The sequence below is a fragment of the Sciurus carolinensis genome, chromosome 18 (assembly GCF_902686445.1).
Source record: "Sciurus carolinensis chromosome 18, mSciCar1.2, whole genome shotgun sequence".
NCBI lineage: Eukaryota > Metazoa > Chordata > Mammalia > Rodentia > Sciuridae > Sciurus > Sciurus carolinensis.
Window position 1 is genome coordinate 11791873 of NC_062230.1, and position 26949 is coordinate 11818821.

Here is a 26949-nt window from a genome sequence, read left to right on the forward strand (position 1 = left end):
GTTCTGGTGAAGGACCCCTGGTTATGTCACCTGATGGCAGATGGCATCATGGCAGGAGTGTGTATGAGAGGGAGAGATCAGATGGCCAGACTAGAAGAAGCTGGAGCAAGGGGAGAGGCCAATAATGACCTTCCACTAGATCCCCCCTCTTCAAGGTCCCTGCACCTCTGAATATCACCACACTGAGGACCAAACTCCCAACACATGAACTTTTGGGGATTATACCATATCCAGATAAGTGCAGTGTCATTTAAAGTAGCTTCCTAGTTCCTTTTTTAAAGTGAGTGTGTGATAATTTATTAGCGTAGTTCTTAATCCTTAAGCATTCAGATTTTTTCCCTAATTTTCACCATTATAGGTAGGATGACAAATATCCTCATAGCTACGTCTATGTGAACATCAAAACTTTTCCTTCCAATTTCAACAGTTCTAGAAGTAAAACTATTATGTTAAAAGGTGTTTGACTTGAGCTTTGTAGTTGCAAGAAATAGACACCCCTACAGCCTTGCTAGCTCATTATAAAAATGGTGGGAAGGAGATTAATATGAACAAAAAGAAATGAGGAATCTAAACAGCTCCCTGAAGCCAAAGCACCTTTTCCTGTGGCTTACCTTTGCTCTCTGTGTCTCTGTTCCCCGCTCTCCATCACCAATCTGTTGTGCTCACTTCTCTTGCCATCAATTTTTTATCATGACCACCCAGCTCAGGCACTGAAGGTAGTCTACCTTTCAGTTGAAACTCTTGAGGTGAGTCTGACCAGCAGCTTCCTGCCAGGCCTGAGTGCTGAGCAGCTGACCTTGGGCAGCTATGCATCTGGGGGCTGAGAGTGGCTTTCAGCCAGTGATGTGCTGTAGTCTGCTCACACCAGCCAGTGAGGGTGAGCTGGATTTGACATCTGCCATGGAGGGAAATCAGCAGGTGCTGTGAGTCAGGGCTGTTGGTAAGTACTCATTGGAATGACACTGGTGTCCTATGGAGCAGCACATCAGACTCCTTAAGAAGGGAGTATGGCCAGTGACCCACACATTTAGAGTCTTTGCGACAGTTTAATTCCATTAGGATTCTGTAGATGTTATTTCATTCTGTTTCAGCATTTAATGTTGCAGGGAAGAAAGCTAGAGTTTTTCTGTTTTCACTTTTGTTTTCTTTGAGTTGACTCCTTGTTTTATCTCTCTGGACCCTTGTAACTTTTATTACTTGTCCACAAAGCTCAAATATTTTGCTGAGATAGGACTACTATGGCTCCTTCTGTCTTGATACTTAGTGAGCCCTTTGTATTTGAAAACACAGGTTTCCCTTTTTGAATTCAGAGAGGAGTTTCTACATGGTTAATTTCATTAACTTGAGTCTGCATTCACCTTCTGGAATTCCTGTTGTCTTCTGTTGGGTCTCTTTGATCCATTTTCCATTTGGCTTATCTTTTCCTCATCAGAGCTCACTTGATCTATTTTCTCTGAATTCAAAGAAAAACTCTGAAATGAATTTCCAGCCAAACCCACTAGTTTGATTTTATGGACAATCCAGCCTGTTCTTCAGGGTTCCTGTTGCAGTTTTAATCTTGGTAATCATGTCCTCGAAAACAGTCTGTCCTGATCTCAGGTTGTTCCATTTTCCCTTTTACGCATGTCATTCCTCCTTTCTAGTGTTTGATTCGATTCAGATTTTCTAATTCACGTGTATCAATTTGATTCAGAAATGTCTTAAAGTGTTCTAAAGGGTTATTTCTTCATGTTCTTTGACTTGATCCCTATCTTGCAGACTGTTTCATTCTGGAGTTTATTATCAGGGCTATTGCGCTTTTATGTTGGCACGATAATGAATGTGTAGGCTGTAGGGAGGTGACTGCAGTTCAGTGTGGTCTGGTAAAGGGAGTTTTATTACAGCGATAAAGGAATTCTTTCCATTTTTGTTTTAATAATCCAGGAATTGCTGGGGCTCTGCTCTTCTTTCACTAGCACTTACTGTGCTTGGGAAGTCCTCAAAGTGGCCTTAGCATCCCCCGAGAGCCTGTTAGAAACACATACTCTTAGAACCCAGTCTTGACACACTGGATCAGAAACTGGGGGAGAAAGGGCACAAAACCCTGTGTCCTCCCAAACTCTCTGGTGACTTACATGTCCATCGAAGTCTGGGATCTGCTCATGTGCTCATGACATGACTTCTATCCATGGCAAGTTGAGGCCAAGGATGAGTCCATCTTCACAGGTGTCTGCAGACTCCCCCACCTACCAGTCAGCCCCACAGACCACCCCTCCTTCTGCCAGAGCTCTGGTATTGGCAGAGTCTGGTCCTTTGACCCACGCTCCAGGTGAGTTTTCCTTTGGCAGGAGGGGAATTTCTGACCATAAACCTTATCCTTGAACAAGACCTATCCAGGCTGTGTTGGCTGTTCCCTGTCGGTTGTAGGGATCCTGATTTTTAGTGTGAATACAGATATTTTGCTATTTTTTTCCCTGTTGGATATTTCTTCAGGGATTTAGGAAGAAGTGCAAAATGGGTGAGTTCAAAACTCCTGGAGAGAAGTTTGATTTTTTTAAATGACCTTGTTTTGGACTTCCTGAGGGAGTGTGACACAGAACTTTCTGGGGTGGAGGGGAAGCCGTTGTGCTCCCCACGGGGAGGCAGGGCCTGGCTCTAGGCCATAAGCAATGTTGGGCCTTTGGAGAGAAGTGGGACCTGAGCGTGTCTGAGGCGCACTGCAGCCCCTGTGTGGCAGCTGAAGGGAAGGAATGTGGACAGAGTTAAGGCACTGGGCTGTCTAGGCTGGCTGCCTGATGACTTCATGGAAGAGATTCTAAGTGTTTGGGGCTTGGGGGAGGAATGGTGCTGGGTATGTGAGTAGATGGAGGTGATCGTCCCTAACGTGGGTGATTTGGCCAGGCCCTCAGCCTGAGCACGTGACTGTGACGGGGATTCTCTGGGAGCCTCGGCATGTGCAAGTTCATATACTCTGTCCAACAACAAACAGGATGAAGAACTGATCCTGCCAGCCATTCCTTTTCAGTATTCTACATTCAAATTTGTTACTGATAAAAGTGGCATTTGAGTCATTTCTCCAGGTTTCCTGAGAGATGCCCTTTTCCCTGGGCTCATGGTGCCTGTGCCCTGCTGATTAGTGTGTAGCTCTTCCATAGCCATCCCTCAGAGTTTTGGCATGTTAATTTTCAAGTTTACAAAGTGGCATTGAAGTTAATAATGAATTTCTTCACCCATTACCCTCCTCCTGTCTGTCGTAATTCTTCCCACTCAGAATGTTTGTTTTTCTTGTTCCTGTGTTGAATGTGACAGAGGCTCAGGGGCCAGCCTTCACAGTAAATAACCCTCTCGTCTAGTATTTCAAGTCTTGGATTCTCTCTCCTAATTATGGTCACTGGCTGGGGACGTGACGACACCAGCCAGAATCCCAGGTGCTCCCTACCTGCTAGATTCAGCCTCTTAACATGACTCTTGGCGACTGATTTTGCCAGCTCTCTTTCCTTTTTCCCCCTATCCTCTTGTGGCTTAGCATCTGTCTGCTTATCCTGAGTGTGTTAAAAAACAAAACAAGGCAGCCCACTCCCAGGGAGCCAGGGCTAGAGGGCAGAGCTCCGAGGCCCAGGGCCTTCCCACTGCCTGGCATAGGGGCAAAGCCCTGGTGGCCTCTTGTAGGGGAATTAGGAGAACCCTGAAGCAAGAAGAAATGAAGAACTTGTTGTTCCAGAAAGAACCTTTGGTAACTTGAAAACATTTACCCTCTCTTAACATGACTGGCATTAAAAAAATAAGGAAAAGCAATGAGATGAGTGGAAATTCTGACTTCTGAGTTTGCTGAGATCTTGGAGAACTACTTTCAAGTTTCCACATATCAATTGGGGTGCCTGCACAACATGATCTGTTGCTCAGGTTCCTTACTTGAGTTGTTATTGGCTAGGGTAATTGTGATTCTCCCGCTGTCAGTTCATTGTTAATCTCTAGTCACCCAAATACACAGCTTTGACCCAGAAGCAGAATGATGAGGAATGAATGTGTGGTTTCTGCGCATCCAAGTGCAGTGTATTCTTGTTGGCCCATCTGCCATCCACACACTTGTTCTTCTGTAAGCGTTGGCTGGGACCCCAACCCTGCTTGCAATGGGCAGGCAGCGGAGGGCACATGGTATGTCCTCTCATCAGCTGAAGAACTGCTATGGGGAAGGACTGTAAAGTTGGGAGCAGTCTCACGAGAAAGGCTTTGAAAGTGTGTTCTTTCCAAGCTGCTTTCCCTATTTGAGAAAAATACGCTCCAGTGGTTCTCCTGAGGGCCAAACTTGCCCCATCTGTTTCCCATGGATGAGATGGAAAAGGTCTTTTGGAATTGGGTTTTAAACATTATTTGTATTTCCAAATCAAGGCTTTTTAAGAAGCTGTAGGAGCTTGGCCCTTTCCACATCCTTGAGTAAAGAGAGCCCAGGGAGGATGTGATAGCACGGTGGGAGTAGGGTCTGTAAGGAACAGCTTCAGGGTCAGAGCCCCTGTGTGGGTTTCAAGTCATTACTTCTGGTCTTCCAAGGGGTGGACCCCTTTTTAGTAAATAAGCACATTAAAGGAGTCTTCAGACAATTGTGTCACCATGAAAAGAACATAAGCCAAGTGCTGAGCAGACCGATGGACAGTACTTCTCACTTCAAAGGACCCTTAGCTGACTCATTTAAACTCTCAGCCAGGGATAATGAACGCCACTAGGGTTATTGCCAGCACTGACAAGGACAGTATGGCAGTTAGCATGAGGTCTGGCACATAGGGGGTGTTCAGTAAATGTTGGTGTGTTATGTTTGTCTATCAGATGTTAAACCTGTTTCTATCATCTTTTCCTGATTTTCTCTAGGTTGGTTTGAGAGAAATGTCATTAAATTGTTTTGATTTCAGATTCACCCCTAAAGCACAGTCTGTCACATCAAGCCAAAGCTTTCCAAGGAACAATGAAATGTGGGGTTTAAGAACACAGGCCCTGGTGGCATGCAGATCCGGGTTTACATTCTGTCTCAACTACTGGGAACCGTGAAACTGGCCAAATTGCTTGACTTCTCCTGTATCAACTGTTCCTATCCATAAAACAGGAATGATAATCCTTTTCCCATTAGTAGAGAGGACAGGCAGGAGCCAGATTTCCAACAGAATTTCCAAGAACTTATTCTTAAAGTCTGCCCCAATAGCCTGGTCACCCTTAGGGCCTAATTTGAAGCCCCTCAGTACATCTAATACCAAATTCTGTCCACCCATTGATTTCCTTTGGCACTCATTTTTTGCAATGGGCAGTTAGAGACCAACACTTTTCTCTGACTTAGATTTAATAGTTGGGATGTGGGAGGAATTGCTTGTGAGATCTTACTGAACCAATTCTGACATTGCACTCAATGTAAAAAGGTTCTGGACATGTCAGTATCTGAGAATCCATTTAAAAATATATAACATTCCAAAGTAATGGCATGACTTATTGAATTAGAATTTTTTCATTCAGCAAGTGGTGGGTTCTTTAGTTTCCCTCCTATTTTTGGTTACATATTATGGGGTATGTACTTTATTGAGTATCTACTGCATGCTAGCTGCAGCATTATCTGCACCTAGCGTATGTTATTTAGTCCTTGTAATGACTTTGTAAAACAGGCATAGCCCCTTTGTCATGTGGTAAAGAGAACTTTGCTGTTCAGGGTGAGAGAGCTAGTGAGAGGAAGAGCCAGAACTTAGACTCCAAGGCACTGTGAATCCTCTTGGCACTGTTCTTCTGAAGGCACAGGGTTTACCATGGCTAATGACCAAACTCAACCAATGCCAGTTGCAAGAAAGGATTCATCTGCCTTGTCTTCTGCTATTTTGTCCAACTGGTTTGTCTGGACATACGTAGGTCACTTTAGAGAATATTGCTTAGCAGGAAAAACAATACCCTCAAATTTCATAAATAAATTGTATTTTGAAGAATATTTCTTTGCAGGAATCTAGCTCATTGATAGTGAAAATTGTGGTTATGACTGAAGTTCTTTCCCAAGTTAACAATGATTGTTCCTCACCACAGAACTACAGGAATGACCTTTATAAATGAACACATTCTTTGTTTTTTCTTGATTGCTGACAGCAGCTGCTGTGGGTCCTTAGTAGAAGAGTATTTAGTGAGAAAAGCTAGGCTGGTGTTGCAGCAGAGGAAAAACATTAGGAAATTGATGAATTATCTTTCTATTTGCACCTTCAGAAGCAGGTTAATTGTTTCAGTGACTGGCTCTGTCTTGATTAGGAAGCATTAATAACAATTAATGATATAACTTCAAAAAGATATAGGAAAATTAATAGAATTCTTAGCCAATATAAATTATAGTCATTATCTACTGTATCCAGAACCATCAGGGCTGCCAAGCTTGTTGATTAAAGTACAAGTGGATTTTTTGGTCTGAATTCTCTAGATAATTGAGCAAATCTTTGCTTTATTTTTTTCAGTATAAAATTACCCTCAGTGAGCTAATAATAGTATTTAGTTTGAAATGCCTCAATTCTACAACTTAATTAAAAACCTTTCACAAGTTAATTATATTAATATATGCACATTTTATCTACACGTGCAAATATTATTTGATTATGGTGATGAAACTTTTTTCATAAAAAAGGAAACTGCTAAAGTGTGGCAAAAACAGTTTAAGTCAAGAATTATGAAAATGAAGAACTGATTTTATCTAACGTTCCTTCTACTCAGCAGTTGAATCAATGTATTTTCTCTGGAAATGCCAGTAATTTGAAGAAAAACAACAGCTAGGACAGTGACAGAGATGGCAGCAAGGACCCTGAGCACACCTTCCCTCTGCACGCGGCTGGGTCCCGACCCTCACATGCTCTTGCCTACACCCTCCCATCCTCAGCAGCCTCTTGGGCAGGTGGGACCATCTAGCTCAAGCCATGAGGAAACCGAGGTTAGGAACGTGTCCAAATTCAAACAGCTGTGTGGCACACTGGGATCTGTCGGACGCAGGCGGCCGACTCCCACTCGCACTGTGTGCTGCACGAGGTTGACTCATCTGAGAATGGAGAATGTGCCTCACTGGACCCAACTCCCTGCCCCTTCAATACTCCTTTCTCAGTCACCACAGGACACGATGGACACAGTTATCCCTTCCAATGCCAACTCCAGACATCTAGGAACATTCCTCAAACAAGACTAGGCTGCCTTGAATTTTTATTTTGGGTCGGACACCCCTACGTTTATCTTCACTCTTGCTGCTTAACCACTATCTGGGTGGAGTGGGCTTGTGTTTGTCCTCAGTGTTATACTTGCCACCAGGTTCCATCACTGTCTATACAGACTTCAGACTTGGTAAACTGACAGGCTGGTCATACACACCTGCTTCTGGTTCTGTGCACTGGGTTATCCGCCCCCATCGGAGCAGGACCGATCTCCATCTAGGCACTGTGCTCACTTGTCCACTTGCCTGATGAGTTTTATGAGTCTTTCTCAAAATTTCTAACTTGCATCTCATAAGTCTGCCTGAACTTATAAGGAACATATTGACGGGCTCTCTTGTTTTTGTTTTGCTGTTTTCCCCCATGAGTGTTTTGGAGGTTAGTTTCAGGACTCTGTTGCATTCAGGGACACAGCAGCAGGGCTGCTCTTCCCGATTACTTTGTACACAACATTCACTGAGGTGTTGTCTCCGTGAGGGTTGTAGTGATTTGGAGGAAAAGATTTGAGTGATTAGGCAAAGTTTGGGAGGAGGTGGGATTGAAGGATGGCACAGTTTGTATACTGGATGACTGTTGAGGTCACCTGGCAGTGGGCGGTGTTGAAATGAGCCTGGCACAGAGCTGGGATGGGGGTACCAAGCAAACAGAGCAGTGGGAAACCAGCATGACCTGAGCTGGGGAGGGATTGGAGAAAAGTGCAAAATGAAGTTAGACTTTTGGGTGGGGTTCTTGTCAGTCAGTATGCCCAGATAAAGACAGCTTAGAGTCGTCTCATGGCTTGAAAGAACAGTTGCTTTTTCATTCACATCACATCAGTGTGGGGCGAGGCAAGGAGGCACTGGGACCCAACCCAATTACATGCCCGTTCCTGATGCAGCCCTCTCCGCAGGTGTCTTCGGGCTCACTGCATCAGGTACATGGGCACTGATGCACCTTGAATGTGTCCACAGGGAAGTAACACAGGTCCCTTCCACTCACATTTCAAACCAGATCCATGGCTACACCTGCCTTCTAGGGGACAGGAATGGATGACCCTCCCCTTGTGCCAAGAAGAGAACTCAAAATGTCAGTGAGCCTAACATATCCTGACCCAGTCAAAAGTTTAGGCTTGAATTGACAGGTAGCAGAGCAGTTGTCAGGGTCTACACACGATGACAGTGTGTTCCAGGAGGATCAGCCTGAGTTCAACTTCAGTCAACAATTCTGCCTGCAGAGTCTCTGCCTTCTCCTCCCCGTGAGCTTCCATCTGTGTGACTCATGTGGATTCGCCTTAGCCTCCTCATCAGAGTCAGGATGCGGGGTAGTTGAGAGCACAGATTCCAGCCAAAAACAAAGCCTTGGGTTTACATCCTGGCCCTGCTGTTAGTGGCCGCATGATGTTGGGTACATAACCTACCTGTTAGTCAGTTTCCCTGTCAGTAATCTCTGAATGTGTCATGCTGTGGGGCCTTCAGTTCCATTCACAGCCTTCTTTCCCTTCCACCTTTCCTGCCCTTTGCTTCAGCGATGCCTGGTGTGGCCCTGGCCACCCAACTCCTTAGCCCTCTCTAGCAGTCTTTCCCTCACAGTCTCCATGGCGTTCATATTTTGATCATACCCTTGCCTGTATCAGTCTTCTCTTGACCTCTCCATGTCCAAAGATCAACCCATCTTCCACTTGCTTCCCCCTCTGCAGGCTGAAGTTCCACTGCATTCTGATGTTTTCTTGAGTCTCTGAACGTGGTCATGTTGCAGAGAAGTCCTCTCCCTGGTCCCATGTCTCCGCCTGCCTCTCTGGCCCTGTGGTTGCCCACTCCTTGCCTTTTAGCACCCCAGCATTACTACTTCTTGCTGAGTCAGGTCCATGCCTGGTCTATAGGCACGTGCCGTCCCTCCTTGTTCCCTCCTATAAGACAGTTTGCTATCTACATTGAGCTTTTCTATGGATTTAATGGAGACTAAGTCACATTTTTAAATAAACAGATGACATCCTCTTATTGGGAGCTTTGGAAGAGTTTTGGTGAAGATGCCTATTGAAATGATTTGCCATAGTTACCTCTGGATTTTCTATAAATTCTCCAAAAGTCCGTTATTCATGCTGCCTCACAAAAAGCCTAGCACCCACCCTGCTTTAAAACTTCATGAAACTGCTCAGTGTCTGAAATGCGCTCTGTGTTCACAGTGTGAATTGTAGTCTGCGCATTCAGATTTGCAAAGCAGCCATCAGCCCTCCGCATTTCCAGTAGGTCCACACTCACCAGCTCCTTCATGTATTTGGACAATCACATAAACATTCACCTGCCTTCTGATCCATGTGAACAGACTCCTTGTGTTTCTAACAGCAACACCCTTGCCTCCCGGTCCTGTTCCAGGTTATGTATCTGTAAGTGTGTATCTTAGGAAGGATCTTAGCTGTGTTTTGATACATTTAATTCTGCACACACAGCTTCAGTTGTATGCACTCTCCCACTCTCTCACAAACCTTAGATTTATTGTTGGTGTTGATTTTAGACCAAAATATAAATGAGATTTGTTGACATTTTATAAAAAAAAGGGGAAAAAATGCTTGCTTCATAGCAGATTGAGTGGAGAACTGGTTGGTTTAAATAGATAACCTTGGGTCATATCAGAAAATGTCTTGTTCTAGCAGAGTACTCTGTTCCTGCGCTGTGGGACTGACTTTATTCATTTAAAGGAAGCCAGAGCAGACAGGAGAAGAAATATTTTCCTCTCTTAAGATATCCTGATTTGTTTGTACCTCTGTTGTGACACCCAAGGGTAATTCTGATATAGCAACTTCTAACAAAAGGAAAAGAGCTGAGAAAACAAAAGGGGACATTCCTCCACAGTTATGAGCTTTCATTCTACATTCTTAAAGCATCCTGTGTCCTGGCTTATGCTGTGGTCCAGTTTACCATGCTCCCAATTTCCAGAAATGGACACACACACGCGTGCGCTCAAATGAAAAAGGGCGAGTAAGGAGACAGGACCCCCTACTCTGGCCTCACCTGTGTGCTCACATTTACTATGGTACAGTTCTGCAGCCATGTGTGCTGAGCCTGAGTCTTTATCCTTCTCAGGATCAGGGCTCTCCACTCAGGATGATAAATACCCATAAAGAGACTGAGCCCAGAGTGTGCTTGGAGTACTAGCAGCAGTTGCTTCTGCCATATGGTAGAGGATACAGCCTGGCCAGGCTCACCTAGAGGAGGTAGGGCAGAATCCCTGCCCCATCCTCCAGAGAGAGGCATGCCTGGATCCTGGTGTCAGAAAACGGAATTTCCTTTCATTCCTGGACTTACTTTGAAATGATGTGGTTGAAGGGCTGGTTGGCTATCAGGCTGTTTGCTTAGTGTTTATTGCTTGGAACATTGAGTACTCACGGTTGCTTTATGTTGGTTAGGATAGAAATCCTGCAAAATTGTCAGACTCAGAGTTTGCCCTCCTCAAAGAAGCAGAAATAAGAAATAGGTTATCTAAAAACTGGGCAGAGGCAATGTTCAGTGTATTTGTGTGAACATTTGCATTTAAGGTGGGATGTTTAAGAAAAGGAAATGCTGTGTGATAGATTAACGATCTCTTGAGTTCCCAGTATCACCACCTTTCAGCATTTCAGTTTTATGACTCACTTTGCAAATGAGGAATTTTATTCTGTTGTAGATTTCTAAATTTTGAAGCTTTGGTTTTACTTAAGATATGAAAAATCAAAGGGAAGTCATCTGTTGGTCTCTGGGGCACCTCTTCTGGTTGAGAATTGGAACCCCGAGAACCATGTCCCCCAAATCTTGGCCCCCTTGATTTTTTTGTGGTTTTTGCATGGAGGGTATTAAATATAAAGGTTTTTATTTTATTTCATTCCCATTCAGCAAAGTCTTGAAAAAGCACCAGCCTTGGGAGCAATCACTAGCAGCAAGTCTTCCTAAGCAGGCTTCTCTATGGCTAGAAGGTACATTTGCCTCTGGCTCCGATTACTGTACTTTCTGGTCTGTGAGCTGAACCATAGGTCTGCAGCAAGAGAAAATAACTGCAATTTAGTCTGGTTTTCTAAAGATCTTTCTTGTATTTTAAGGAGGGGGCATAATTGCAGCATTCAAGATATTCTCTGAACAGGCTGTGACCCTTTCCCTCTTATTTATCTCCTTTTTTCTTTTTCTTTCTCTCATGTGCTCAAAACATTTGTTAAGATAATGTTCTGTTTTCTTCAGGGACTGAAGATTGAATTTCTTTGTTCTTGGTTTATCTATTAAAGATTCGTTTCTAGTTACAGATACTATTTGTGAATCCCATGCTCTGTAAAGAACATCTGATTTTCAGCAGGAATTTTGAACCTGGCAGATCATCACAAACATTTCTCAGGAGCAGAGCTAGCTGCTGTCCTGGCACATGCAAGAGAAACTCTTGACTTGGGAAGTCTTAGGAATAGTGCCAGTATCTACTTGGAAAATGCAAAGTTAGAGCCATTCAATTTAGCTAGCATCTAGTAGGCACTTACTGTTTGCCAGATGCTCTGAAGCATTCAGGAGTTCCCAAGGATCATGAACCTTCAAGTTTACAGGGAATGAGGCAGATATTACATGTATGAATGCACTTGGTTGACAAGATGGGCTCCAGTCTGACCTTCAGAGTATGTGAACTCAGAGATGTATGTGTAATCATTTGTTCAGAGGTGATCCCAGAAGGTGGGGTTAAAGGAAAGATGGCAACCATGTGCATTAGTGAGCCTGTCTCTGTAGGGAGCAGTCCCCTGGTGACCTCAGGGAGTCACTTCAGTGTTACTCAGCTGAGGGGAGCAAACAAGAGTACTTTTTCATCAGCTCACATCCCTTTGGTTGGAAGGAGGTTTCACAGGGCACTTGGCCTATTAGCCTTGCCGTGGCACACCTTACACAGTTTACAAAAATGAACTCAAAATGGATTGAAGGTCCAGATGTAAGACCTACAACTATAAAACTCTTAAAAGAAAACATAGAAGGAACACTTCATGATGGTGGATGTGGCAGTGATCTCTGCTATGACTCCAAAAGCGCAGGAATCAAAAGCAAAAATTAAAATTAAAAATTTATGTTCATCAAAGGACACTATCAACAGAATGAAAAAGTAACCCATGGCATGGGAGAAAGTATTTGCAAATCATGTATCTTAGAGGGATTAATACCCAAGATATATAAAGAATTCCTACAACTTGACAACAGAAAACAAACAACCTGATTTTTAAAACTGGACAAAGAACTTGTACAGACATTTCCCCCCAAAGATAAACATATGGCCAATAAGTACAAGAAAAGATGTTCAACATCACCAATCATCAGGGAAATGCAAATTAAAGCCACAGTGAGATATCACTTCACACCCAGTGGGATAGCAATTAATAAAATCAGAAAATAACAGAAACAACAAGTGTTGGCAAAGATATGGAGAAGTTGGAACCCTCATGCTTTGCTGATGGGAACCAGTAATGAGGCCCTCACTGTGGAAACCATATGGTAGCTCCTCAAAACTTTAAACAAGAAATTACCATATGATCTGGCAATTCTACTTCTGAATATATACCCAAAGGAACTGAGAACAGAGAATTAAACAGATATTTGTCCAGCCATATCCATAGCAGTATTATTCACAATAACCAAAAGGCAAAAGAAACCAAAGTGCTCATTGACAGATGAATGGGTGGTGATATATACACACAATGGAATAGTACTCAGCCTTAAAAATGAAGGAAATTCTGACATTTGCCGAAACATGGATGAGCCTTTAAGACATCCTGGTAAATGAAAGAAACCAGACCCAACAGGACAGATAAAACACACAATTCCTTCTGTATGAGGCCCCTTGAGTAGTTAAATTCACAGAGAGAGCAAGCAAAACAGTGGTTGCCAGGCCTGGGGAGGGAAAATGGGGACTTGGTATGTACTGGGAACAGAAGGTTTGAGATGATGAAAAAGATGAGGCAGTTGCATGGAAATGTGAATGTGTTTAATGCCACTGAACTGTGCACTCAAAAAGTTGAGGTGATGAATTTTATGTGTATTTAATCCCAACAGAAAGAAGTGTACCACAAATAAAAAGAGGGAAGAGCACTTTAACTGGGAACTGGGAGCCTGCGTGGAGGCGGTGAGGTGTTCTCTGGGCTTCCTGGATGGGTGGGATTTCAGGAGGCTGCAAAGGAGTGGGGAGGAGGTAGGAACGGAGCAAGTCATTACAGATCGGAGGAGAGCGGGGGCAGTCTGAGAAGGCCAGGTGGCTAGGAGCTGCTGCTCCTCCGGTATGTTGGAACTGGGAAGGAGAACTGCCAGGCTGTGGTCACCTGGCACCTGGTCTTGGCCAGTGTGTCAAGGAAGCTGCTGTGCAGTGCCCAGGAGAGGCCAGGGCATTTCTGAATGAGACAGCCCCAGGATGTGAAGACGAGTCCGGTCAGCATATTACCATGGGCCCACAGGGTTCTCCCGTGACCAGGAGGAGAGATTTGTCCCCAGGACTTCCTTTGTGTTCATGCAACAAACATTCATTGAACACCTACTGTACGTCAGGCACTTCTATGTCCTGGGACCGTACGTGGAGCAGGACAGGTGACAATGCCAACACTGGTGGTCTTGCCTCCCAGGGGAGACAGACAGAAACAAAGCAAGCCCAGCAAGTGGGAAGTGGAAGGGGAAGGCAAAGCAGAGGACAGAGGGACGGGCCTTGTCACAGCCTTCAGCCTGCAGAAGAGAGGTCATCAGCCAGGAGGCCCTCACTCCTCTTCCTAACCATTGCATTTAAAATGAAGGTCTTGTGGACATTATCTAAAAAATTTCACAGTTGGCTTTGACCCCTCTATGGCATTTTATTAAATGCAGTGACTTGTCCTACAGATCTAAGAAGACTTGCCACTTTGACGAACCTCTAAATGTTTTGTGTTTCTCTTTTCAACTTTTTAAAAAATTTGTTCTAGCTAGTTATATATGACAGTAGAATGCATTTATGCACTTGGATAGATCATACATAAATGGAGTATAATTTCTCATTTTTCTGATTGTACATGTTGTAAAATCACATCAGTCATGCAGTCATATATGTACATAGGTAATAATGTCTGTTTCACTCTACTATGCTTCCTACCCCAATACCCCCTCCCCTCCCTTCATTCCCCTCTACCTAATCTAAAGTAACTCTTCTTTGCTAGCCCCCAACCCCCCATTGTGAATTAGCATCCATATATTGGAGAAAATATTTAGCCTTTGATTTGGGGGATTGGCTTATTTTGTTTACGATGATATTCTCCAGCTCCATCCAGTTACCAGCAAATGTCATAATTTCAATCTTCTTTAAAGCTGAATGATATATATAGATAGATAGATAGATAGATATAGATATATAGATATATAGATATACATATATACATATATATATATATATATATATAAATACACACACACACACACGCACATTTTCTTTATCCATTCATCTGTTGAAGGGCACCTAGGTTGGTTCCATAATTTAGCTAATGTGAGTTGAGGTGCTATAAACATTGATGTGACTGAGTCAATGTAATATGCTGATTTTAAGTCCTTTGGGTCTAAACCAAGGAGTGGGATAATAGATCAAATGGTGGGTCCATCCCAGTTTTTCTAAGGAATCTCCATATTGCTTTCCACAATTGTTGCACCCATTTGCATTCCCACCAGCAATGTATGAGTGGACCTTTCTCCCCCACATCCTCGCCAACATTTATTGTTGCTTGCATTCTTGATAATTGCCATTCTGACTGGAGTGAGATCAACTTTTAAAGGAACTTCTTGCCACAAAGCTCCCATGGCTGGAGGTGGAGAAGGACCAGGGCAACACAGACCATGCCAGCTCAGCCTGCACATTCCCATTGTCCTTGCTAATGGCCTCAATGGGCATCAGCTGCATGCCCAGATGTGCATGCTTGGCAGACTGGTTCAAGGGCACTTCCTAATGAAGCTCAGTTACCTGTTACTGTGCCTCCTTAATTCTCATTAATTTGGGAACTCCATTTGAGAAACTGACGTAGTCTCATGAAAAGTGCCATCTCACATCTCTGTCTGCCCAACTAACTGCGTTTGGTTGCGGTCATTCTGTGGAGTGTGGTTCTTCTGTTAAGTGGTAGATTATGCATTTGTGAATGTTAATACATGGCAGTTCCTCAGCCATTGTCTCTTGAATCAGATATTTGGGTCACTCTAGAGTCTAATCATGCAGTTCCTAAATCCACAGTCCTTTATGGTTTATCAATTCATGCTCATCCTAAAATAAATAAATAAATAAGTCAGCCAACTGTGGAGTTGCCTCTTGTCACCTTCATTTTTCTCTGCCCAGTAAAAAGCCGATGAAAATATATTCTTTGTTACATTCCATTCATTTCCAAATGTACAAGTTTTCAAATACGTTATAAATGTGAAGAAAAGAAACTGCCGGATTATTTGTCAACCTGTCATATTATTTTATTTATTGTCTCTTGTCAGTGGAAAAGTCCAGAAATGTATAGAGATAAAAATGGAAGCACATGTAAAGATAAAATTGTAAATGGGATATACTGCCGTATTTCCTCCCATTTTTCTTTCCCTCCTACTGTCGGACAGTAAACAAGAAAAATCAAGCCAGCTGGTGCACACTCCACTCTAGGGAGCAGCTGGAGCCTTGGGGAGTTGGGTTTGTCCTCCAGCTACCCTCCCCATCCCGGCATCCCTCACTGCGCTTGCAATCACAGTGAGACCGTGACTGGTTCTGGCTGATGAACTAGGGAGGAAGCAGCCTCTGAAAGAGTAGAATATTTCCATAGACCACCTCTACAAGCAACACGTGTCTAACATTATTAACCTAGAAGATTACAAGCCAGCTTCATCTGCTCAGGAGCTGGGCGAGTGCACATTAGAAAGTGAATTTGGGAAAAGCAAAAGGTGAAAGGAATTTTCTATTTACTGAACATGAATTTTCCTATCAGGAGAGAAACTGCTGTTTATTTTAGTTTTCACAATAAAGTGATCTCCACGTTGCCCAGGTTCTGTGAGTTCTTGGAGGGGTGTGTGTGTGTGTCCATGTGCACATGCACTTGTGTCTGTATTTTTTTTTTAAAATATGAACTCTGGGGGATTTGGAGTCACACCAGGTGTTATCAAGATGTGACTCCTTGGGATGGCAAAAGACCACACACCTGTGGCTTTGAGATGCTTTTGCAGATAGGGGCACTTAATCCCTTGGCAGGCCATTTAATAATATGGCAGAGATGGACTCCAAGTGGTTTCAAAGGTAATTGATAGGCAGAAAGTCCACCTGATTTTCTTTAAATGCAATGTCTGGGGGCAGGTTCTACCCCTCCCCACAAGGAGCACCCATGCCCCTGGCTATGCATGGGGAAGGTCAAGGACAGGAAAAGACTGGCCAATTAATGCTGAGAGCCACCTGAGATGAGCTGGCCTGTTGCAGACACTGGCTACAGAACTGAAGGACAGCAACTCAGCTCTCCAATGCTCAGTGCTGTGCAGTATAGCCTCGCTGTTCTTGGGGAAGGTCAGGACTGTGACATTCCTTAGTGGTTGTCCTACAAGGTAAACCAGAGATGCATCTTCAGAAACGGGGCAGGAGTAGCCTTCATTTTATGTATGGGAATCCCCGTCCATTTGGGGGAAAATGACGGCCTCTCTCCAAAGCTCTCCCACCAGCTGGCTCTGGCTGCCCATTCTCACTGCCCTTCGGAAGCCAGCGCTCCCTGGGTGCCACCTGAAGCCTGGCTCCCATGTTCATTCTCCATCCTCCTGAGAAGGGGTCTCACTGTCTAGTGGTTTCAGCCTCTACAGCCAGTGCCTCCCTTTGCACCCCCTACGAAGCACAGGCAGGTGCCCCAGAAGGACTGCACTCTCCACCCCAACATGCCCACGCTGCTAGCCAATCCTCCTGCAGTTTCCTGTTGGTGAGTTTCCACCATCCCTGAGGCCACTCAAGCCACAAGTTGGGAGGGAGGTTGACTGCCAGATGCCTCCCTTTGCCCTCTGCTCTCTGCTCTCTGCTCTCCCTTCACCTCTGACCTGTGCCCTCCTCTTCCTTCATCCTCCTTGCAACTCCCTTGCCCTGGGTGATGGAGGGCTCCAGCATCTTGCCCACCCTGTGGCAGACTCCTCTCTAGCCTCCCGTACTATTTGATCCCCCACACCATGGACAGGGCACACACCCAGTCACCACTTTCCTCCTGAAGTCCTTCACAAGTCTCTCCTTCCTCTGGGTGAAGGGAAGCCCCTCAGCCTGGCACAGTCTCCCTTCACAGTGGCCGGCAATGGCCACAACAGATCCCAGGGGACCTCACCCATCAACTGCTACATTTTCATATTTTACAGATGGGCCAAACTAGTCCCCACATCTTGTTTTGTTTTGTTTTGATTTGTTTTTGAGAGAGAGGCTCACTAGGTTGCCTAGCCTGGCCTTGAACCCACCATCCTCCTGCTCCAGCCTCTGCAGTGGCTGGGATCACAGGCATGCACCGCCACACCCAGCCCCACCTTCTTCCTTATTCCTAAAATGCCTCTCTTTTTCCCTGTCTTGTGAACACCTATCCATTTTCCTGCACAAACTTCTCCTAATTCCCCTGGAAAAATTGTTCTCAACACCACACCCCCCACCACGTCCCACCGTGGCCCCTCAGTCCCCACAAGAAGGCTTTTGTACTTGTTCTGAAAGCAGCTCTGTCTTCCCCACTAAGCTTAAACCTTTTTGGTGATGCCGACCTATCATGTTGAGCTCTGTCTTCCCAGCATTATCTCAGTGCCTCCACCATGCACATCGATCCTGGGAATCAATGATCTGATAATAACCAACCACATATTATTTGAACTAGATAATTCTTTATTCAACAAGCTCTGATAGAAAGACTGTTGTAGTCTAGGTACTTGATGGTGTAGAAAGTCGAATGACTTGCACATCCTTCCTTATTTCAAGGGTGGACAGGTCTACCAGAAGGTTATGGCCCTGCAGTGAGATGGGCCCTATGGAAGGAGCTGGGGTCCTGGGCACCCAGGCAGTGGTCACTTCTTGTTTTTTCCCAATGGATGTTGTCTGCACTGTAAAACATTTTTGTAACTTCTCTCTCTCACCTAGTCAATACAATCAATAACTATTATTGTTATGGGATATTGAAAAGGATTTAAAATAAGCCAAGAAACTAATGGCTCAAGACTAAGCTTTTTAAACAGAGTCTCTCCCTCCTGGGTTTGTTTTCAGTCTAATTTTCTCTTTAGTTTCTACAAGCATTAGACCAGTTATTTTTGGAGCAGGAAGATTTTGAGGTTTCAAGTGGTCCCATGGGCTCCCTTACCAGTTAGCTTTGCAATGGGTCCTGTTTTTACAAAACCAGAAACCCTACAGACTTAGAAATGAAGAGCAGAAACAAGGAAGTTCTTTTTAGTCTTAGAATTTGTAGTGGTTGGCACTGGGGATTAGCTCACTGGTAAAGGCTCGCTTACCACACGCAAGGTCCTGGGCTCCATCCCCAGTTCTGAAAAAAAAAAAAAAAAGAACACTTGTGGTGGCTGATGTCATACTATAGTTTTCCTTGTAACAAAGCCACCTCTGACTGAATACATTTCTTTTATGTAAAAAGAACATACAGACCACTCATTTTTGTGAATGTCAAGATTATGCATGAGTTTGGTGTCTTGAGGCAAGGACTCAGCATCTCAGCATCTCCATTGGCCTCATCACCACTGGTCTGGCACAGGGAAACCTGGCATTGTGAGGTGACAGCCCCCAGCTTCCACCTGCCGAGCTGACTGCTGCAGACTTCCTGAGAAATGTTTACCAGGAGCACTTGGCTCTGAACCAGGACCCCGAATGGTGGGCTTCATGGAGGAAACCAAAATAGAGGATCTTCTCAGATGTGCTGAGAAACCCCACTTCTCTTAGGCATAGACTTTCTGAAAAGACTGTGTTTTAATGAGGTGTCATAACAAGAGTCTCAGGGAAGTGGTCTGATCTCAGAGCCCTGGCTACAAGCTTCCTGCTCTGAGCCCAACCAGGCTATCTACACATCATACACAAACACATACGTGTGCAAATGATGAACATACACATCCTCACTTTTCATATTCCTGCCATATCAAGTAGCTCAGAGAAGTACCTTGCACCTGAGCAGTCAGCAACTGTGGTATTTCCAGGTACATCGGATTCTATGCTCTTCTTCAGAACTGTGCCTCTTGGCTGTGGGGTGGTGGGAACTTTGGGTCCTTGAAAGGGAGGTGAAGCATGGAATGGGGGTGGTTAGGGCAGGAACAGAGGTCTGCCTCCAGGACCTGGCCACACCAGCATCACCTGCTACATGTCCTGACTGGCACAGGTTAAGAAGGGGCTGGCAGCAGGCTGAGCATGTCACCAGGGCCACACTGCATGCCCTCAGGACAGGCTAATCTCACAGAGATGCTCAAGTGAGTCATAGGAACCTGGGAGGATGTGCAGTGTTATGGGAACAAGAGTGGGGCACAGGAAGAGTGAGGAGAGCTGTGGCTTGGAGGGTGTTAGTGACCAGAGCAAGTTACACACCTAGTTTGTGGCCTCTGGCACAATCCCAGAACCTACCAGGCAGAGTGCGAAGTATAGTCTAGAGAGGACCTGGAGTGAGGAGTCTACACTGCATGCCTTTAGGGTCTGGTGCAGACTGCTGGGAAGACTGGTCCCATGGGGAAAGGTAAGGCTAGCGGAGCTTTGGAAATTACCATAGTAAGCCCTTCCCCTTCCATCCACTGGGGACTCCAGGCACCATGTGGGCCATGATGCCTCAGGGAGCCCACAGGGGAGCAGGGGCATCTGGACCCCAGGCTGCAATGCCTTCAAGCCAGAAGAGCTCTCCGGGGACTGTCCCAACAAATCAAAACCCCAGTCAGTCCTGGGGAGGTAGCAGCTTCCCTAAGAGGTGTGGTACGCACAAGATGGGAGGACCAAGAGAGGCAAGGGGAGGCGAGGAGGGGCCCAGGGTGCTGCTGACCCCATGGGTAACGGGCATCTTGTGTATGACACCTCTGAATTCCAATCCCTGACTTACCCTCAACCTGGCCACTTTCCTCCCCTCTCCCAGACTTTCCACCTCATAAATGCCAACTTTTTCTCTTCTGGCTCCAGTTCCTCAATTATCCCCAGGGCTGGTCCATCAAGCAAATGATGTGACTCTGCCTTTGAAAGTATCAGAAACTTAGATGCCACCAGGACCCACCCTTCCCCAGCCCAGATGTCCCTGTGTCAGGCACAGGCACCTGTGGCCACCTGGATGGCCTCCTTGACCACCTTTGCCACTAGAATTAACTTCCCTATAGTCTCTAGAATTCTGCTCTTCAGGTCACATCCCTACTCTGTCCCAAATCCAGTGACTTCCCCTCCTCACTGAGAATAAACCTCAGCGATGGTCTCCAGGGCCCTGCCTGAGCAGATCCCTCCTGTCATCCACTGCCCCTTCCCCTGCTCTGGTCCAGCCTCACTGGCCATGCCCCCAGCACAGCAAGCCCATTCCTGCCTCCTGGTCCTACATTGGCTGTCACCCCTGCCTGGGATGCACTGTGCCCAGAGAATCCCATGGCTGGTTTTCTTTCCCTGATGCCTTCAAAGTCTGAGTTCACTGCCACCTTCAAGGTCTGAGTTCATCAGCCCTACTACTCTTCTTGTTCCTAATACTGAGCCTCCATGACTGGCTGTCAGCCATATGCTTATTGTCCCACCTCCAGCTCTCTGCCTGCCTGCAGTGTTTTGCATTCATTCCCTTTATTTGCAGTAATTCCACAGCTTAGCAGTTCAGGTTAATTTAAGACTGTTTTTTTTTTTTTTTTTTTTTTCTTTTTTATTCTCTGTTTGAGAAACTTCCTATTCTTAGATGTCCTTTATAATCAGATGCAAGCTGCATGGCCTCTCCCACACTGGCCTTTTCAGGGAGCAGAGAGTCATGTGGGGGATGCTGCCTGAGACCAGGGTCTACTCCCCTGGGTTTATTCCCACACTACAAAGAGGCTTCACCTCCTGTGTCTGTCTTTCTGCTTGTGACACTGCCTAGTGTCCATCTGATGCCGGCTTCTGCAGGACTTCTCTTGATTCAGCCACTTCACCTCCAGCCTAGGCCATCCTGAAGGTGCTCAGTTGGGAAAGCTACTGGAAAACCTCAACTAAGGAAATGTGTGGGGGAAGGAGCAGCCTAGTTAATTTCATGTTTGGTTACCTGAAGATAACTGAAGTCTTTATTAGAAGGACTCAGCATCATTTAAAAAAAAAAAAAAAAAGATTATGGATAAAGACATTTATTGATTTAAGCCTTATTCTACCCTTGAAACCTTATGACTTGGGCCTCAATTTTCCCATCTATGCAGGGGGGATAATAACCAACTTACTGTGCTGTTGAATTGGGCAGCATTTGTAATCAGTTAGCAAAAATGTTTTATGACTCTCTGAGAGGTTGGTAAAACAAATTCTCTCCTTCCATTTTTGTTTACATTCCTCTGGGAAATAAGTCTTCATACACTGATGTTATTGTTTGAATATTAGGTGTGACCAGAAAAGAAAGCACCTGGGTTAATGCAGGAATGTTCAGAAGTGAAATGATTGAATTGCAAAGATTATGACCTAATCAGTCCATCTTAGTTGGAATGGACTGACAAGGTAATAACTGTAGGCAGGTGGGCATGACTGGAGGAGGTGGGTCGCTGGGGCATGACTGGAGGAGGTGGGTCACTAAGGCATGCCTGAGGAGGTGGGTTGCTGGGGCATGCTTGAGGAGGTGGGTCACTAAGGCATGCCTGAGGAGGTGGGTCACTGGGGCATGCCTGGAGGAGGTGGGTCACTGGGGCATGCCTGGAGGAGGTGGGCACTAGGGCATGCCTGGAGGAGGTGGGTCACTGGGGCATGCCTGAGGAGGTGGGTCACTGGGGCATGCCCTGGAAGGGCACAGCTTCCCTGTGGCCCCTTCCCCTTTCTCTCTCACATTCCCATCTGCCATGAGGTAAGCAGTGCTCCTCCACCGTGCTCTTCCGCTATGATCTTCTACGTAGTCTTAGGCCCAGAGCAGTGGAGTCAGCCAACCATGGACCAAACCTCTGAAACTGTGAACTCAAACTTTCCCTCCTATAAGTTGTCCTTGTCAGGTGTTTTGGTCACAGGGATACAAAGCTGACTAACATAATTGGCACATGGCATTTTCAAAACTATTTGCTAATGTAGAACACTGAAGGTGAGATGTGGAGTAGAGGTTGGTGGCAGCTCATATATGTCAAATATTTATGAAACAATCAATCATTAAGCATTTGTTAAGTGTTTTGCTAAATCTTAGATACTGTGGGGCTAACAGAAGTAAAGAGGTTGTTTTATTCTTTTAGAAATGTCTAGATAGTCATCTTTGAATCTTTCTTCTAAAAATTAAATGTGGAAAATATTCTTGTAGAAAAGCCAGCAAGTTCATGTATTTACATCTTCTTGCTTAAAAAAGAAGTAAACACTCACTAAAAACAGTAAAGGAACAGAGTGAGGTCCTTAAGGATAACAAGAAAGGTTAAGAGTAGCTATCACGGAGTGAGGGATGAAGACAAATAACTGGAAAGCAGATCTCAGAGGAAGGAATCCTGACCACTTGGGGATATTTCAGTGTGGGGACACCTGGAACAGACTTGGTCATGGAAAGGTTGATTATGACAAGAGCTAGAAGTAAGAGCTTGGCTAATAATTTACATATGGGGCAGCCTGTTTCCTATTCCTGTTACTCAATATTGTTGAGAATACTCAACAACTAAAATAACTAGACAAGTGGACAGACAGGCAGACAGGTAGTTAAGGATTCTCTTGACTGAGAATGAATGGTTCCAGAGAAAAGACCTCTATACTCTAAGATTTAGGGGTCTTCAGAATAATAGTCAATATCCTACCTGATGGCAGTTGTCAGTGACAAGCCAAATGTTCATATTTCTATTAGCTTCTTAAAATTTTTAAGTATGAAAGTTCATTTATGGATCATTCAAAGAAAGACCCTACTGTGAAAGATATGATTTGGAAATGTATTTCATAAAACAAGAACAGGATGCTATGAAACCCAAACAATCATGAGGGGAAACCATACTTGACAATTACAATATGGTTGCTGAAATAAAAATTCAAAAGAACAATTGGAAGGTAAAATTGCAGCTCTTTCCAAAATTAGAAAAAGAAGCAAAAATTAGAAAAAGGAACATTTTGAATCAATCAAAAGGCCTAAAATCCAACCAGTAAGAGTTCTAGAAACAGAAAACAAGGGAGAAAATAATGTTAGAACTAATGCAAAAGGATGTGTGTCTTCAAAACAAAAGGACCTATCAAGTACCTTGCACAGCATAACAAAAAGGTTATAAAAATATTAAATACACAGAACATATCCCAAAAGTTGTAGGAGAGAAATAAAAACACACAGAAAGATCACTTACAAATAACGAGAACTGAACTTAAATCGAACTTTACCTCTTTAATACTGGACACTAGAAAACAGTGGGACATGCCTTTGAAATTCTAAGGCAATCACTTTTTGTATTTGGAGTACACCCAGGCAAACAATCATGTGTGGAAAGAGAATAAAGCCACTTTCAGTCATTCAAGGACTTTGCAGGCTTACCTTTTCCAACCATACTTTACTTAGGAATATCTTGAAGATACTCCAGAAAAATGAGGACAAAAGCCAAAAGGAGAACGTGAGCTCCAGGGAACGATGACTATTGCCAAGAAAGTAGTGAGGAGCAGTCTCAGGATGACAGGTTCACACTGACAGGACCAGGTCACTCTGATGTAAAGGAAACACAGTGGAGGGCTTGCACATGGAGTGAAGAGGACAGTACAAAAGGCTTAAGGTGACATGCAGCAGTTCCCCACTGTCAAACCAAGGCATTTCCTGCTCAATTTAACTCTATTTGAGCATTTAATTCCATGTTTTAAGTTTATGTATCTATTGCTATTTCTCAGTGTCGCATTTTAGACATTATCTATTGACTGCTGTTATGGTAGTTTCAGCTCATACCACTTCACAGGGCATTTCAACATAGTTAAAATGTTATTTTTAGTTCTTCCGTTATTCACCTTTCTAACTGTATGCAGAGAAAGAGGTGGGGGGCTAAATACAGAGGGCAAGAAACTGTACTTTAAAGTTACAAAAGTAATGTGTATGTATGGGTATATGTGCACAAACCCCCTCTATTTCCTGGGCTCCTGGAAACAGTAACTTCTTACTCCCTGTGTGTAATGGAAACCACCTTCCCTTCAATTCTCTTCTGCTCTTCCGTGTTGCTTTTTCTGTCTTCCTTAGTTTTACTTTTACAACATCAGGGTTAATAACATTTATATTCTATTTCAAAATCATAATTACATCTTCAACTTTGACTATAGATTATTAATAAGAGAATAAATATTAACTACATTGAAATAAATATACAGTATTGATATTATATGTACTAGGTAAAGACTAACCACTGCACAGTGAGGTAATATTCAAAGATTGTTTCTTTCTTATAGGGACCTTAGTTTTCCTGGGATTTCTAATCACCTTCCTTTTCTAAAAGATGTGTATGTGTGTGTAATATAAGTGTGGACACATGCATATATGCATTTTAGGAGATATGTATAATTCCAAAGGTAAATAACAGAAGAAACAAAAGTCCTATTTGAGAGGATGCTTGAAGTGGTGTAGGCACAAAGCTTATCCATCACAGCAGATGGTCAGTAAACAATGCCTAAAATTGCTGAATCAAAAAATAGCCATAGATACATTAAATTTAAACTAAACTAAAGCATGAAAAGATTTGGAAGAGATTGATTTTGGACGGGATGAGAGATTGTTCCATTTTATTTTAGTCTACTGATCTTTTTAATCCATGTGTACATATGACTTTAAAATTTATTCTTTTCTTTCTTTTTTTTGGGGGGGGGGTGCTGGGGATCGAACCCAGGGCCTTGTGCTTACAAGGCAAGCACTCTACTGACTGAGCCATCTCCCCAGCCCCTAAAATTTATTCTTAATTTAAAAAGAAATTTTTTTTTGGTTCTGGCAATCGAAATTTTAAAACAACTTTATAAAAAAAAAACATATACCAGAATCGTATACTATAATGCACACTGTTCTTGCTAATCAGGATGCATGGATTCATAAGCTATGGAAATTTTTTCTGCAGTGTTAGGAGTTGCCATAAAAAATGCACAACTTTGCATTGGGCCACCCTTGCTTCCATCTTGGTGCAGTGGTGCCCGCAGAGCCACTGCACCTTGCTGTGACCTTGTGGGTACCTGGCAATTCCTCTAAGGCCCTGTTGCTAGGCAAGCGCCTTGCCACTGAGCCAGCCCCAGCCCCCCTTCTTCTGCATCTCTTGCACCTTCTGCTTCTCCCACCAGTATCCTTTGGGGTACATGCATCCTTAGAAGGAACCCAGGAGTTGGGGTTCGAGGGCTGGCTGAGAGGCAGACTGACATCTACAAACTGAATGGAGAAGTCACTCAGTTCACCCTGTGCCTCTGTCTGGTGACGGTGTGCTGCAGAAGTGCATCTGTGTGCTTTAAGTGACTGATAAGAGTTACAGTAGGACCCGCACCAAGGACGGCTGGCTTCATCCTTCTCTCTGTGTGGCACCACCTCTACGGTGCCTGTCCCGAAAGGGTTTTGAGCTCACCCTCTGGACATCCCTGTCCAATGCTTGATCTCTGGTCTGAGCAGGAGAGGAACCAGTGGTCGGGACCATCCTCCCCAGGCAGTGACGAGTGCTAAGCATGGGCTTCCTCTCTGCCACCGTGGCTGCACCAAGATTAATGCCAAGTTAGCATCTCTCTCAGTGACCTTTCAGCTTTCTCTGCTGCTGCCCTTCACTTCTCATAACTATTTGCAAATATTAGCTCCTCGGGTGTTTCCTTCTTATCTGTGACTTTCACAGTTGATGAGGAGGCGTTGTTCCTCAGTTTGGCATTCAGTTTATGCTCTGGCCTTAGCATGTGTGTACTCCAGCATTCTCTCGGAAATCTGCACCCAGTCCCACAATCTGTGAAGTTTCTAAAGGGAGAAGGTAACCAGGCAGGTTCCCAGGGGAGCCATGGGGGGCGGGGTGTCAGAGGCCCAGAGTTTGGGAAAGCCCAGGGCCACCCCTGGCTCCGTCAGACTACAAATCCCTAAGAATTGGTCTCCCATCGTGTAATCAATGAGTAGGTTTAAGAAAATTTGTTTGCTGACTGCTGCCACAAGCTTTTCTCCTCCCCTCCTTGCCCTCCCACTCCCACTCCCCCTCCCTCTCCTTCTACTTCTCCCTCTCTCCCTTTTCCTCCCCCTTCTCCTTCCCATCCTCCTCCTCTCCCTCCTCCTTTTAAATTTCATATGCGCCTTTAACAGAAAAATCACATCCTGCTTAGGTAGTGAATGCCAGTCACTGAGTTGTGGGAACCCCTTGCTGCAGGAGGTCCTCCCTCTTCCCTGTTCCCTCTGGATGGCTGAGCACCCACCACCAACCTGGTGGTCACAACCTTTCCTTGCCAGAGTTCCCTCTGCTGCTGGAGATGGTGGGCTCTTTAGCACGAAGTGCTAGAGGAGGCATTTTGCATTTGCAGTCGTTTAAATTTGTTTTTATTTCCAGTCTCTTACATCTCCACCCTTTATTGAAATTCCTGCTCTATAAATGTTGTTTGATCTTCATTTTCCCTAAATAAACAGTAGTAAAGTGTGCTGTGGGTAGTTTAATTTTGATGCTAAATGTGTTTTAGAGAAAAGTGGCAGAAATGCATCCCAGTTTTTTCTCCCTTGTCACCAAAGTATGAGCTAAATTATTTATAGTTTGATACTTACAAAACT

The 26949-nt window shown here is 44.4% G+C and overlaps 1 protein-coding gene across 1 annotated transcript in view; it reads left to right on the forward strand.

The window, feature by feature from the left end:
• Sdk1 (sidekick cell adhesion molecule 1) overlaps window positions 1-26949 on the forward strand; it is an 881670-nt gene that overhangs the window by 622626 nt on the left and 232095 nt on the right. The window lies entirely within an intron of this gene.